Source organism: Natator depressus, chromosome 13, assembly GCF_965152275.1.
Source record: "Natator depressus isolate rNatDep1 chromosome 13, rNatDep2.hap1, whole genome shotgun sequence".
Taxonomy (NCBI): domain Eukaryota; kingdom Metazoa; phylum Chordata; order Testudines; family Cheloniidae; genus Natator; species Natator depressus.
The window spans coordinates 36,415,962-36,430,970 of record NC_134246.1 but is presented as its reverse complement, the minus strand read 5'-3'; the positions used below and the strand labels follow the sequence as shown (position 1 = coordinate 36,430,970).

The 15,009-nt window shown below is 54.2% G+C and overlaps 1 pseudogene; it reads right to left on the bottom strand.

The window, feature by feature from the left end:
• Window positions 1-1,405: 1,405 nt before the first annotated feature.
• Window positions 1,406-14,620, bottom strand: LOC141997099 (mast cell protease 3-like; annotated as a pseudogene).
• Between the last annotated feature and the right edge of the window lie 389 nt (window positions 14,621-15,009).

Genomic DNA, 15,009 nt, shown 5'->3' with positions numbered 1-15,009 from the left:
TGTGCATGTGTCTAAGATTGCACAACGAGCTACGAAGAAGAATTAAGAAATTAAAATTTCATGTTCATCTGATATCAACAGCTGGGTTTTTCCAAGCTCTCTCCAGAGGGAGTGTAATGGGGTGATTTAGAGAAATATTAAAGGACCCCTGCTAAAGAAAACACAGGCACGGATTATCCCCGAGTCAGGATCTGTCACCTGCTGGTTTTACTGGGAAGGACTAATAAGGAACAAATTAAAGCAAGCTAGAAGGTGGTTTATTGAACATGGGACAAGTAGGTAAATAAAAACATAACTCAGAGATTTGTGGGGACAAGTAGGTAAATAAAAACATAACTCAGAGATTTGTGGGGGCATGAAGCCCAGACCCCTTTTCACCTCAGGTATAATAGATGGAGGCATTTGGACTTTACAGATCAAAGTCCACCTCCAGGAAGGGTTTTGTCTGGTTTTCTGCCTTGACTCTGGGAGGTTGGATCTGGACCTGCCACTGTGCCCAGGATGTCAGAAAGCACAGGAGGAACTTGGACCAACAGCAGCTGGATCAGGACTGAGGTCACGACCAGGAGGTAAACAGTAGAGACGTTGCCTCTCAGAGCTCTCTCCCCCTCTCTGCGCGAGCGTTGAACGTTAACTCCACTCACTTGCACACGAGGGGTCCCACCCCCCAGACTCCACGTGCGCAGGGTTACTATACCTTTTCATGTCGGGGCAGTTTGTAAAAGAAAGGGTTTCCAAACACATGTCACAAATACACCAAATTACAGGAGGGTTAAAAGAGCCGGGGGGTTCCTCACAGGAAGGAATTCACAAGTGCGCCTTCCTAGGCTCTCAAAGGGGTTTTTGCATTTGTGTGGTGGCAGCAATAACAATCCAAGGCCAGGGAATCTGTAACCCTTGGGCAGTTTTAAGGCAAGCCTTTAGTGGCAAGTACTTTTAAGGTCTTTTGCGGGCTCCCACCTTCTGCACTCGAAGTGTCAGAGTGGGGAAACAGCCTTGACACTTACAAGTGGTATTTCACATAAAGCATATTCCAGTTATCATATTCATACTCATAAGCATATTTTCATAAAGCATACGGAGCGCCCCGTAACAAACACATTCCCTGAAGATGATACAGGGACCCACTGACCCCCTTCTACAGATAAGGTCAGAATGACAGAGTGATGGATAAAGATATTTTGATCGAATCAACAGGTACAAGGGAAAGGGTGGTAACTATCCGTGTCAGAGGGGCAATATGTAACTTGTTTTTATCAGGGTATAAAAGAGGGTCACGGAGGGGTGTCTTTGCCTGGCTGAGGGGAGTGGAAAGTCCTGCCCCTCACTGAGCCGAGTACATTGTCCCAGACATACACGTGCTAGTGTACCTGCAGCACACGTGTGGCACTAACCCTGTGCGTTGTCAGTAATAAGCCTGGCCAAGCGCCTTCGCCACGTCGGGGTCTTCTTGGGCAGTTCGAGCGAAGTCTGCTGTACGGGCTACCTGGCCCGAGCTGGTGCAGCACACGCAGAACGCACAGGCAGCCAACAACTGACAACACGGGCGACCCCGACCGCGGATCTGGTAAGTAGGTGACTTATCCTCTGTAAGAATCATGATCGAACATGGCAGAAAGCTACAAGCTAGGGAATCCCTTATCCCCTCCCTGCAAATCCCCACAGAGTTTGATGAGATGTGGACACACTGGTTTGCCAGCAAAGGAGGTCCATATGAATTTAAGAAAGATAGTGGGGAAGAGACATAGAATGGAATTTGTATAGCTAGGGCAGAGACTGTAGCCTTGGAAAATAATAAGAGTAAGTTCTGACTGGAGGGAGATCTCACGGCAGGCTTATCTGGCAGTTTGTTCATTTCTCTTGAACATCAGTAGCTCTCTGTCAATCTTATCCCCAATTTCTTTAACCTGATAAGTTCCCTCCCCTGATTCTGAATCTTGATTTCCAGCTTCTGGCTGACTCCTGCCCTTGATTTCTGGATTTCCTGCTGATTTCTCAGATCAAACCCTGGGTTCTTTGTTCAGCAATTCCCCTCTCTGACTCCTAGGATCCGTCTGATTCCCAACCCTGATTTCTGGGATCTGTCCCTGACTATTAAGATCCATCCCTGACTTCCAGGATGTGGCTGATTCTTGTCCCTGATTTCTAGAACATGTTGAACATCCAGATGATTTCTGTCCCTGATTTCTGTGATCTAGCCAGTTCCTGTCCCAAATTATTCGGATCCATTCCTCATTTGAAAGAACTGCCTGGTTCTTGCCCCTGATTTCTAGCCTCCATTCCTGATTCCTAGGGTCTGGCCAATTCTGGTTCCTGGTTCCCAGGATCTGCCTGGCTCACCATGGACCCTGACTGTTCCCATTTTGCCCATCCCTGTCAGTCTCCTGTTCTAGCAGCACCTTGGGCCTCCACGTGCCCGTCCCACACTCACCAGGAATGGTGCCTTCCTCTCCAGAGGGTCCCCCATGCACAGCATCCTGGATGGGACATAGTGCAGATAGGGCTGAGACAGACACATACATTTCCCCATGACCGTCATTTCCACCTCCTGCAAGGTCGGGGAGGGCTGGGAGTTTGTCTTGCTACTGATCTGGCCCCAGCCAGCCACGCTGCACACTGCCCCCTTCTTCACCATCTCCTCGGACAGGGGGATGGTGCCCACAGTCTGGGTCATCTGGGCCTTATCCCTCAGCTGTGATGCAGGGGAGAGAGAGAAGGAAAAGCAAACTCCTATTCAGGGATCAATCAGTCATGGGGGGATGGGGTTAGATGGGACCAGGTGGGGTATCCCCATGAGAACTGTGCAAATCTGTGATGCCCACTGGGGGCTTGGTGATGGGATGGGGGTGCAGTAGTGTAGGTTACTGGGGATGGGGTGATGGGCGGGGTCGGTACCTGCTGCAGTATGTGACAACTTGAGGGGGGGGAGGAATGAAAGTGGTACCTGCAACAGTGTGAGGTCACTGGGGGCAAGGTGATGGGATATGGGTGGCACTTGAAGCAGTGGAAATTCACTGGGGTGGGGATGGCATTATGCCCCATATTCTTCATAGTAATATTGGTATATGAGTATAGCACAATTGTGAAGTATCTTGTGAAAGATAAGGCATGTGAGATATCATGAGAAAGATTATGATTTACTGAACATGATTATCATATTTGTATGCATGTATCATTTTTATAACTGAAGTTAGGAATATTGTCTATGCACCTATTACAAATGTGTTTACACCTGGGGAACACCCACTAGACAGAATGCAGTCAGATTGCTGGCTGGTAAATTCTTAGAAGATGCTAATCTCTCACCAGGGAGCCTTCCTAGGCAAGCCTTCCTGGGAACACTGCAAATTGCCTTTATGTTATAGTGGTAGGATCATGTGATCAAGCCACCTGGTACTGGACTCCATGATAATATCAGTATTTTTCCACTGACCAGGGGTGGGAATCACACTGGAAGACAAAGGATTCCCACCATATATAAAACCTATTTAAGGCAGGGGAGTGACGTAATCATGGTTCTTTCTTCACTGAATCCCCGCCAGGATGACTGCTGTAAATATCTAAGAAACAAAGACTGAATGAGGGCAAGGACTGAGCTCAGGCTGGAAGGCTGTCTAGCCTATAAATGAAATATCTGAAGTTTTAAGCTGCAGGCAAATGCAACTGGCCTTTAAAAATCTCTGCAATCTGCCTAAAACAACATTTAGGGTTGGAATTTGCTACTTATAACCAGTTTCTTTAGTATATTAAGCTTAGATTGCATATTTATCTTATTTGCTAGGTAATCTACTTTGATCTGTCTGCTATAAAATCAGTATTTGCACTATAAGGTGGGTAGAAAGTGCTAGATTGTCGGGCTCAACAGGTAGTGATCAATGGCTCCATGTCTAATTGGCAGCCAGTATCAAGTGGAGTGCCCCAAGGGTCGGTCCTGGGGCTAGTTTTGTTCAATATCTTCATAAATGGTCTGGAGGATGGTGTGGATTGCACTCTCAGCAAATTTGCGGATGATACTAAACTAGGAGGAGTGGTAGATATGGTGGCAGGTAGGGTTAGGATACAGAGGGACCTAGACAAATTGGAGGATTGGGCCAAAAGAAATCTGTTGAGGTTCAACAAGGATAAGTGCAGGGTCCTGCACTTAGGACGGAAGAATCCAATGCTCCACTACAGACTAGGGACCAAATGGCTAGGCAGCAGTTCTGCGGAAAAGGACCTAGGGGTGACAGTGGATGAGAAGCTGGATATGAGTCAACAGTGTGCCCTTGTTGCCAAGAAGGCCAATGGCATTTTGGGATGTATAAGAAGGGCATTGCCAGCAGATTCAGGGATGTGATCGTTCCCCTCTATTCGACATTGGTGAGGCCTCATCTGGAGTACTGCGTCCAGTTTTGGGCCCCACACTACAAGAAGGATATGGAAAAATTGGAGAGAGTCCAGCGAAGGGCAACAAAAATGATTAGGGATCTGGAACACATGACTTATGAGGAGAGGCTGAGGGAACTGGGATTGTTTAGTCTGCAGAAGAGAAGAATGAGGGGGGATTTGATAGCTGCTTTGAAACAGGATGGTTCTAGACTATTCTCAGTGGTAGAAGATGACAGGACAAGGAGTAATGGTCTCAAGTTGCAGTGGGGGAGGTTTAGGTTGGATATTAGGAAAATCTTTTTCACTACGAGGGTGGTGAAACACTGGAATGCGTTACCTAGGGAGGTGTTAGAATCTCCTTCCTTAGAAGTTTTTAAGGTCAGGCTTGACAAAGCCCTGGCTGGGATGATTTAATTGGGGATTGGTCCTGCTTTGAGCAGGGGGTTGGACTAGATGACCTCCTGAGGTCCCTTCCAACCCTGATATTCTATGATTCTATGATTCTATCCCTTATAATCATCTAAAATCTATCTTTTGTTGTTAATAAACTAGTTTTGTTTTGTCTAAAACCAGTGTGTGTGTGTAAATTATAACTTGCGGCACAAAGCTGTGCATGTCCCTCTCCACATTGAGGGAGGAGGTGGATTTCATGAGCTTACATAAGTATTCTTCACTGCAAGGCCCTGTGAGCCAGTGGCTGCTCCCATGGACCCAAAGTGTGGCTCCCTGATCTCTGGAAGCTCAGAGGGGCACGCCACTCCCAGAAGCAGCCAGCATGCCCCCGTGGCCCTGCATGGGGGAGCAGAGGTCTCCTTGTGCTGCTCCTGTCGGCAAGCACCACCCTCGCCTCTCCCATTAGCTGGGAATAGAAAACTGTGGCCAGTGGGAGTTGTGGGGGTGGTGCTTGCAGAGAGGGGCCTCAGGGGTCCATTGGCCCCTTCTGGAAGTGGTGTGGGGCTGGGGGCCCCTGAAGCAAGTGCTGCCCCCTCCTGGCCCCAGCACCTCAAACCCCCTCCTGCACCCCAACTCCCTGCCCCAGCACTTAGTCTGTATCCCATACCCCCTCATGGAGCCAGCCCCTCATACCGCCTCCTGCACCCCATTCCCCCTCCCAGAGCCAGCACCCCATACTCCCTGCTGCACCCCAACACTCTGCCCTAGACTGGAGTTTCCTCCTGCACCTAAACACCCTCCCAGAGCTTGAACCCTCCCCCCAAACCCCAAACCCCTGCCTCAGGCTCAACCCGCAGCCCCCTCCCACATTGTGAACCGCTTAGCCCCAGCCAAAGCCCACATCAGCTCCCACACCCCAACACACTACCCCAGCTCTGAGCCCACTCCTGCACTCCAAAACTCTTGGCTCCAGACCAACCCCCCTCCTGCACCCCAAAGCCCTCATCTCTGGCCCCACCCTGGAACCCGATCCCATACCCCTGCCCCAGCCCAGTGAAAGTGAGTGAGGGTGTGGGAGAGAGAGGGAGGGAGGGGGGATGGAGTGAGCTGGGTGGGGCTTTGGGGATGTGGCTCTCACATTGAAGGTGTTTTGCCAAAATGGCCCCCTTCCCATGCAGGGCTGATCTCAGCATCGGTGTCAAGCTGCAGCTGGATGGGTCCCTACCAGTATCCATGATGGAGGGGGCGTGAGAGACTGTTGCAGCAGTACAGTGTAAAGGGAGCCCGGACTGGTGGTGAGGAGGCTCAGGTGGTCCCCCAGTTCAAAGTAGCGATGAAAATATCGGTTAAAAAAGTTAACCAGTTAAATGATTAAAATTATATTGGTTAACTGGTTAACTATTAACCTAAGTTAATGCAGGGGCTGGGGTCCTGCTGGGGCTGGGGTCCCACAGCTAGGACCGGGCAGGGCTGAGGTCCTCTGGCTGGCCCACCCGCCGTGGCCTGGGCTCCATCTGCCCACCGGCAGACAGGCCACTACTCTTGAGTCAGTCACGGGTCGCTAACTGTGTTAAAGTGGGTGTGTGTAGATGCTGCCTGGCACTCCGGTCAATGTTCAGACGCCAGCGCTCCAGGGCCTTTCCCCTGCTGGGGTGGGGGGGCAGCTTTGACCTGGCCCAAGGTTAGGAGAATGGCTGGCTCAGGGGCAGGGGCTCTTGCATTTCTTACCCCAGGTTGCAGTTACAATGAGCCACCGTCACCACCATGTCCTCCCGGATCAGGAACCCTCCACACATGTTTCCTCCTTTTCCTTCTCTCTCTATTTTCACAAAGGCCATGTAGGGTCTGGCATGAGGCCAGGCTTCCTGTCCCCCGATGATCTCCCCTGGCAGAGCCCCAAGAGAAGGAGTTAGTTCAGGCCCCCAATCCAGCCAGCAGGTGAACCGCTCCCCTGACCGAGATCAGGGCCCCCATTGTCCTCAGCGCGGCACAGACCCCGACGAGACCAGGGCCCCTGTTGTGCCGAGTGCTGCGCAGACACCGCCTGAGATCAGGCCCCCATTGTGCCCAGGCACTGCAGAGAAGCAGAGGGAGAAGCCCTGCTCCGGAGAGTTCACGCAGACACAGGACGGATCCTCATCCCCATTTCACACACTGAGAAATCCAGGCACAATGAGGAAAAGCGACTCACTCCAGATCACTGGTGCAGTGTGCGGTAGAATTGGAAAAAGAACCCAGGAGTCCTGTCTCCCATCAACCTCTGCTCTAACAACACAGGCTGCACCGTTCTGCATTTCCTGTCTAGGAGTTGACCGTTCACATCAGCCCTGGTTGAGTTACTGTGTGCCAGCTCCCTCTCAGGGGATTTATTATGGTAGCATCAAACCCCTCCTTTCCCTCTGCCCCTTTAGCTCCCTGCCCACCTGCTACCAGACCCCACAGCTCCCCAGCTGGGTCCTAGGCACCGATACCGGGTCTGGGGCACCTCAGCTTTGACCTGGGCGCACACACACTGATAACTGCCCCCAGACCCCACAGCCCTGAGGCTCGCCAGTTTGGTCCTGGGCAAACACTGACATCCCCCCCAGACCCTACAACACTCCAGCTGGGTGATGGGGACACACCAAAAGCCCTGGTGGAAGCATCTGGCTCTGGGGAGGAGCTCGGGTTTGCAGAGAGCTCCGATAGCACCAGGCTCCGCTCCCTATTAGGCTGGGTGGCTGATCCCCTCCTGTACTTACCAGCCTGAGCCCCCGGGGGCAAGAAAAAGGCCCTGGGGAACAGCAGCAGCAGAAGCATCCTCAGAGGGAGTCTGGGGAAGGAGACGAATGCATCTCCCTCTGGGGTCACTTATAAGACTGGCCAGGAGAAAAGGAAAGGGAGGGGCTGGGCCCCCCACCCAGGTGACGCTTGGCTCGGGGTGAACCACAACCTCTGGATCCTGCCAGGGAGGAGTTCACTCTTAGGGTAAGGCAGTCACCAGCCACCCTGCAGAGCTAGCAGAGAGCAACCCTTGGGATGTGCATATCTGGGGCCTTCCACCCCTTTGGGCTGTGCACATGTGGCCCTGCACACCCTGGCAACTGAGTAGCTATGGGGCCTTGCATCCCTGGGGGGCTGTGCACACGTGGGGCCCTTCAGCCCTTCGGGCTGTGCACATATGACTTTCTGCACTCCTGGGACTGTTCATATCTGGGGCCCTGCACCCCTGGAGGCTGTGCACATTGGGGCTACTGTGCCCCCTCCCTTCATCAACTTGAGCCCTGTGAAGCAGGAGAATGAGCAGAATTGCCATGGCCCAGCTGGGAGTGGGGGCATCTGCCTGAGAGGTGGGTTACAGGCCTGCATGAGCAGCACAGATGCAAGGCAGGAAACCTCAGGGCCATGCACTCCAGGATGTGGATGGGGGACCTGCCATCTCAGCGCTTGGACCAGGGAGGTAAAAATTGGTTTAACCAGTTAACCAGTTAAACAATTAGAATTATATTGTTTAACTGGTTAACCATTAACCGAGGTGGGCTGGAGAGGCAGGGGATGGGGACCCGCCGGCATGGCTGGAGCTGGAGCACCCTCGGCAGTGCCCTGCAGCCCTGCTGAGCGGGTGGGAAGTGGCTCAGCTGCTAAGAGGCAGGGCCAAGTCTGAGGCCCGTGTTGTGGTTAACCCGGCTTCATCTCAGGGTCTCTCTGCAACAGGAAGGCAGACTCACAGGCTCACTTGCCTGCTCTCTTGCAAAGCAACGCCACCTCGCTCCTTGCGTCCCGGTGAAGGAGCTGGAGGAAGGTTCCTCAGCAGCCTGGTGCCCTCCACAGCTGGACATGTGACACATCTGGGCACTGGATCAGCCTGGAGCCGTGCACATCTGGGGTGGAACTGAGCCCTGTTGCAGCTTGCACTGATATCCTCCCGCCCAGGTCCGTGCAGGCACCAAGGGGGGCATGTGGCTAGGGCTGAGACATCCACAGACAGGGCTTTTCTGGCCTCTTCCTCCAGGTGCCTGGGTCGGCGCAGAGATGTGTGTGGGGGGGAATACCTCAGTGTGATGTTTCCACCTGCCATGCCTCAGCCGTCTCCGTCCCCAGAAACCCCACCACACATACCGCAGGGAAGATCAGGCCCAGCTGGGTCACCCCCGCACCCAATAGCTGAACTCCTGGAGCTGGGGGCTGCCTGTCCTGGTGCCAGGCACAGCTGTGGCCACACCTACCTGTGCGCCCCCCCCCGTGCCCCCAGCGGCCGTGCACCACTGGATACTGTGCACATCTGGAGCGGAGCTGGGGGAGGGGGCTCAGCAGCTAATAGCAGAGTCTGAGCTCTCACCCCAGCTGGGTGCTCCTGTGGTGGCAGCCGCGGTTTGACTGAGACTCGGCTCAGCTTCTTGTGGAAACCCGCCCCCTTGATCCTGCTCAGCTGTCCCCCTCCCTTGCAGAGAAGATGTGAGTCGTGGGGAGGGCCGTGAGTCAGAGAGACCAGATACTTCTGTCTGTCACAGCACCGCTTCCCACAAACACCTGGATTGGGGCCGGGGAGCGAAATGGTGAATCTGATTCACAACCCCCTCGCAAGTCAGCAAATATTGGATGGGAGTGGGTGCACCCTGGACGGGCAAGGCCTTGTGTTCAATTTCCCATCGCCCTGGAGTCACCCATTCCCTGTCCTGGGGCTGGATTGGAGCCAAAGCCCCCTGGAGGGGAAAGGCCCCATATCAATTCCCCACCCATCCTCTCATGAAGGGTCGCTGTGTAGTGTGAGGCTGGATCCCATAAGGACCTGCTCCCATTGCACGGGGGGAGGGGCTGAGTGGACTCCGATGTGTACCTGCTCCTGGCCATATGTACTAGGGGAACCCACTGCATTTTTGGCGCTTCTGAAAATCTCCCCATTTCCCCTGTTGGGAGATGCTGGGCGCTGAGCTTCCATGGGATTGAGCCCCAACACTTGGCAGGACGGGCTGGGGCTTGTAAAGGGGGGGTCAGGTTGTTAGGGCCCCAACTCCCCCTGAAAGTCAATGGGATTTCGACACCTCACTCCTGCAGAAGGCTTTGAACATCCCAGCCTGGCTGTGTGCGATACCAGCAGCCAGTTCTAAAGGCCCTGGAGAGAAGTAAGGACCTGCAAGGGCTGAATGTTGCTAGACTCCATGGATGCCGGCAGACAGAGCACAGGGAATGAAATTAACAAGCAAACAGGGTGAAGGTGAAGGCCCCAACAAAGCTGAGATACTACAGCAATGGGTTACACTGTCAGGGGATGGATGGATGGAGGGGGTGGGTGGGGAGGGAGGGAACGATGGGGACTTCCCCATGCATAGGGAGAGAGGGGTGGAGGGATGGCAGGATGGATTTATAGAAGGATGTAGATGGGGAGGGAGCGAGGGAGGGACAGATGGAACAGGTGGATGGACATGGAGGGTGAAACAGAAAGAGGGATCCTGAGCCATGAGGCCCGCTATAAGGGGCCTGGTGTAAGGCCTAAGGCCTGAGTTAAAGTCAGGCTCTGCGGGGAGAAATTGAAGTCTCTAGGATCACATAAAGACCCAGGGTGGTGACCACATTTCACACAGAAAAGGTCCAGTCTGTTTTACAAGTTTTATTAAAGTTACAGTTAAAGTTATGATTACCCAAACATCTAGAAATTCTATAAAGACCGGTGAACAAGTTACAAATATACTTCTACTCACATCCTTAATGATATTCTTTAGATCTTATGGCTGCCTGGCCAATTGATCGTCAGTAGAGGATGGTTCCTTCTGGCATTTCCCACAGGGAAGTCAATTTCCCTAATCTGGGCACCCTCTTTTTATAATGTGATTCCAACTATATCTCATTAGCTTTTATGCACATTACGCACCCTGCGATTAGGGCACGTGCTAGAGAAATGTGACTACCAGGTATCCTGTAAGCCAAAAATTACCCTTGCTGTTAATTTTTCACAATATCCCTCATGGGCACATCTTTCCCCATCATCTTGTGGCATAGGGTCATTCTTCGGTCACTTACTGATGTCAAGCATTTCTGAAGTCTATGGCCTAATATGGCTAAGCTAAAATCTGACGGGCCGCAGCCTGTAGGCCTTGCATTTCAGTCCTGCTTAGTTAGATACCTAATTATCTCTTCTAACTACTGATCAGTCTTATACTTCTATAATCCTACAAGTTAACTCTCTTCAGCATGCAATTATATATGACATGACATGGTAATCATAACGTCACACAATAAATGACCAATAAACTAAAATCATTGGCTACACATCCATCCATCCATCCATCTGCAACGCCCAGCCAACCAGCCATTGTATGGATCTCCCCAGTGACACTAGAGCAGATGGAGGCTTCCCTCTATGGCTTCAGCTTGAGCAGAGTTTTCTTGATCCAGAGAAGTATGTGGAGACCCTGGGTGCTGACCCATCAGTGCTGCCATGGGAGACAATTCCCTGGGCCTTCCCATCACAGACCAGGGGCCCTGGAGTCGCCCTGAGAAGCAAACAGCAGGCGCGGGTACCGGTGTCCAAGCAAAGGGCAGGCTGCATTCTGTATTCACGGTCCTGAAATCCAGCTCTGTATCCTGCTTCCTGGGGACTGGGGACTCAAGATCAAGTCATCCCCCAGGACTGCTCCCCACCCCCACCCCTCCAGGGCTACCACCCCACAGTCCAGGGATCTAGCTGGCCCCGTCCCGGATTTCTAGGATCTGCCCAGTTCCGGTGTCTGATTTCTAGCATCCATCCCCAATTTCTTTAACCTAGTCAGTTCCCGTCCCTGATTCCGAATCCTGATTTCCAGCATCTGGATGACTCCTGTGCTTGATTTCTAGATCTCCTGCTGATTTCTCAGATCCACCCCTGGGTTCTTGATTCACCAATTCCCCTCTCTGACTCCTAGGATCCAGCTAATTCCCAACCCTGATTTCTAGGATCTGTCCCTGACTATTAAGATCCATCATAGAATCATAGAAGATTACAGACCTCAGGAGGTCATCTAGTCCAACCCCCTGCTCAAAGCAGGACCAACCCCAACTAAATCATCCCAGGTTATGGTGGTATGCAGCAGGGTTCAAGGCAGGTACTCAAGAGACAAAGAAGTTTTGGTTTCTAGAGCACTTTTGATGTAATATTTAAGGCCCATCCCCCACCCATCCACCTAGTGGATCCCGCTTCCTCCCCCAGATGCCCTCCCATTGCCCCGGCTCGCCATCCTCCCCATCCCCCTGGCCCCTGCTGCCTCCTCTCACCCCCCATTGCCACTGTGGCCCCCCTGCCTCCCCACTTGCCCCTCTCCTGGTTCCCACCCATCCATCCCGTGGCTCCTGCTGTCCCCCCCAGACATCTCCACCATCCCCCCTGACCCCACTGCCTCCCCCAGATGCCCACCCTTCCCCTCTTGCTCCCAGTGCGTCCCCCAGCCCCCCACCCATCCCCATGTCTCCTGGCCCCTACTGCCTCCCTCAGCTCCCCACATAATCCCCCCACCCCCCCTGGATCCTGCTGCCTCCCCTAGCCCCTCAGCCCAGCCCTAGTGCCCCCGGAACCCCCTTCCTCCCTCCCATAGCCCTGAATTCCCAAGCTACCTTTGCTCACTCCAAGCAGTGTGAGGTCACAGGTGATGGGGGGATGGGATGGGGGCAGTACCTGCAGCAGTGTGAGGTCACAGGGGGTGGGGGGATGGGACAGGGGCAGTACCTACAGCAGGGTGAGGTCAGTGAGGGTAGGGTAATGGGACAAGAGTGGTACCTGCCATAGTGTGAGGTCATTGTGGGTGGGGTGATGGGATGGGGGGTGGTACCTACAGCAGCATGACGTCATTTTCATCCGTCTTGTCATTGTATTCTGGGTGGGGGATTCGAGGATGTACCCAGATCTTCGGTGTCCCCGGTTCATCTATTTCAGTGTTGTGGGCCCCCAGCAGCACGGTGATGTTACTACGCAATACAAGGGGATGCAGGTGCTGCAGACAGGCCAATACCGTGGATTCAACTGAGGGTTGTTAACCTTGTTAAAGTGGGTGTGTGTAGACGCTGCCTTGGATTCAGGATGAATGTACAGAAGCCAGCGCTCCAGGGCGACAGCTTTGAACTGGCCCAGGACAGGGAGTGGCCGGCTCAGGGACAGGGGATCTTCCATTTCTTACTGCAGGTTGCAGTTACAAGGAGCTGTCGTTACCACCACGTTCTCCCAGATCAGGAATCCCCTGCAAGCTTTTGCTCTTTTTTCTTCTGTCTCTGTCTTCATGAAGGCCACGTAGGGCCATGTAGGGTCTGGAGTGAGGCTGGGCTTCCCATCCCCCAGTCATCTCCCCTGGCAGAGCCCCCAAAAGAAAGAAAAGCCCCCGAATTCTGCAAGCTGTTGTACCCCTCCCCTGACTGAGACCAGGGCTCTGTTGTGCCAGGCACTGCAAAGACTCTGACTGAGATCAGGGCCCGCAATGTGCCAAGCGCTGCACAGATCACGACTGCAATCAGGGCCCCCATCGTACCAGGTGCTGCACAGAATCCCTGCTCCAGGACATTTAAAGGAAGCAGCCTTATCCCCATTTCACAGACTGGGAAGTCCAGGCACAAAGAGAAAAAGTGCCTCACTCCAAATCTCTGCCATCATGCGCGGTGGATCTGCAAAATGAACCCAGGAGTCCCCCCCTGCTCTCATCACAAAGGCTGTACAGATCTGCCTTTCCTGTCCTGGCACTGGCTGTTCACATACTGATGCTACTCTGAGACCTTATGGGGCTCTCCAGTTGTGTCCTGGGCACACACCAGCCCCCCACCTCCCCAGATCCCCCAGCACCCCAGCTGGGTGCGTGGGACACACCAATGGCTCTGGGGGAAGCAGCTGACTCTGGGGAGGAGACAGGCTTTGTAGACAGCTCCCATAGCACCAGCACCTATGAGGCTGGGGATCCTATTCCCCGTGTACTCACCAGCCTCAGCCCCAGGGGGGAAGGGAAAGACCATGGGGAACAGGGGCAGCAGCAGCACTGTCAGAGGGAGTCCGGGGAAGGGGGCGACGCATCTGCCTCAAGGGTCAGTTATAGACCTGGCTGGGGGAGAAGGAAAGGGAGGGGCTGCCCCCACAGGTGATGCTTGACTCAGGGCAAACCACAGCCCCCTGGGAGGAGCTCACATGTTGGGTAAGTCAATCAGCAGCTGCCCTGCAGAGCGAGCGTAAAGCATCTGGCCGGGGCTGTGCACATCTGGGCTGGAAACATCCAGGACCCTGCATCCCTGGGGGCTGTGTACATCTGTGGCCCTGTACATCTGGGGCCCTGTACCCAGAGCCAGATTAACACAGGGACTTTAGGCGCTGCTGCCCAGGGCCCTGGGCTAAGGGGGCCCCCGTAAAAATATCTCCAGGCTGCCAAACGTCCAGTTCTTTTTGCAAGGCTTCCCCTTAGCCCGGGGCCCTGGGCTGCAGCCACTAAAGCCCCTGCTGCGTTATCAGGCCCTGCCTGGCAGGGGAAGGGGAGACAGCTCCATGCGCTGCCCTTGCTCCCGCTGGGCTGGAGCTGAGAGTGCCAGCTCGCTTCCATCAGGGAAGCTCCGTCCACACGCTGCCCTTTCCTGCAGGCGCTGCCCCCGCAGCTCCCATTGGCTCTGATTCCCAGCCAATGGGAGCTGTGGGGTAGGTGCCTGCAGGCAAGGCCAGTGCTCAGAGCCTCCTGTACCCCCACTGGGCCTCAGCCAGGGACACGCCAGTAGCTTCCGGTAGTGTCGCAGACCACGGCAGGCAAGGAGCCCTGCTGTGCCACCTAATGGGAGCTGCCCCAGGTAAGGACCCCAGACCCCAACCCTGTGTCCCAGCCCTGAGCCCCCTCCCACACCCTAACTCCCACCCAAACCCCGCACCATCGCCCTGAGCCCCCTCCTGCATCATAACTCCCACCCAAACCCCACACCATAGCCCTGAGCCCCCTCCTGCATCGTAACTCCCACCCAAACCCCACACCATAGCCCTGAGCCCCCTCCTGCACCGTAACTGCTGCCCAGACCCCACACCATAGCCCTGAGCCCCCTCCTGCACCATAAACTCCCTCCCAAACCCTGCACCATAGCCCTGAGCCCCCTCCTGCACCATAACTCCCACCCAAACCCCACACCATAGCCCTGAGCCCGCTTCTGCACCGTAACTCCCACCCAGACCCCACACCCCCACCACAACCTCCTGCCCTGAGCCCGCTCCCACACTCCAAACCCCTTGACCCCCCAGCCTGCAGCCCCCTCCTGCACCCCAAATCCCTCATCCCCAGGCCCATCCCAGAG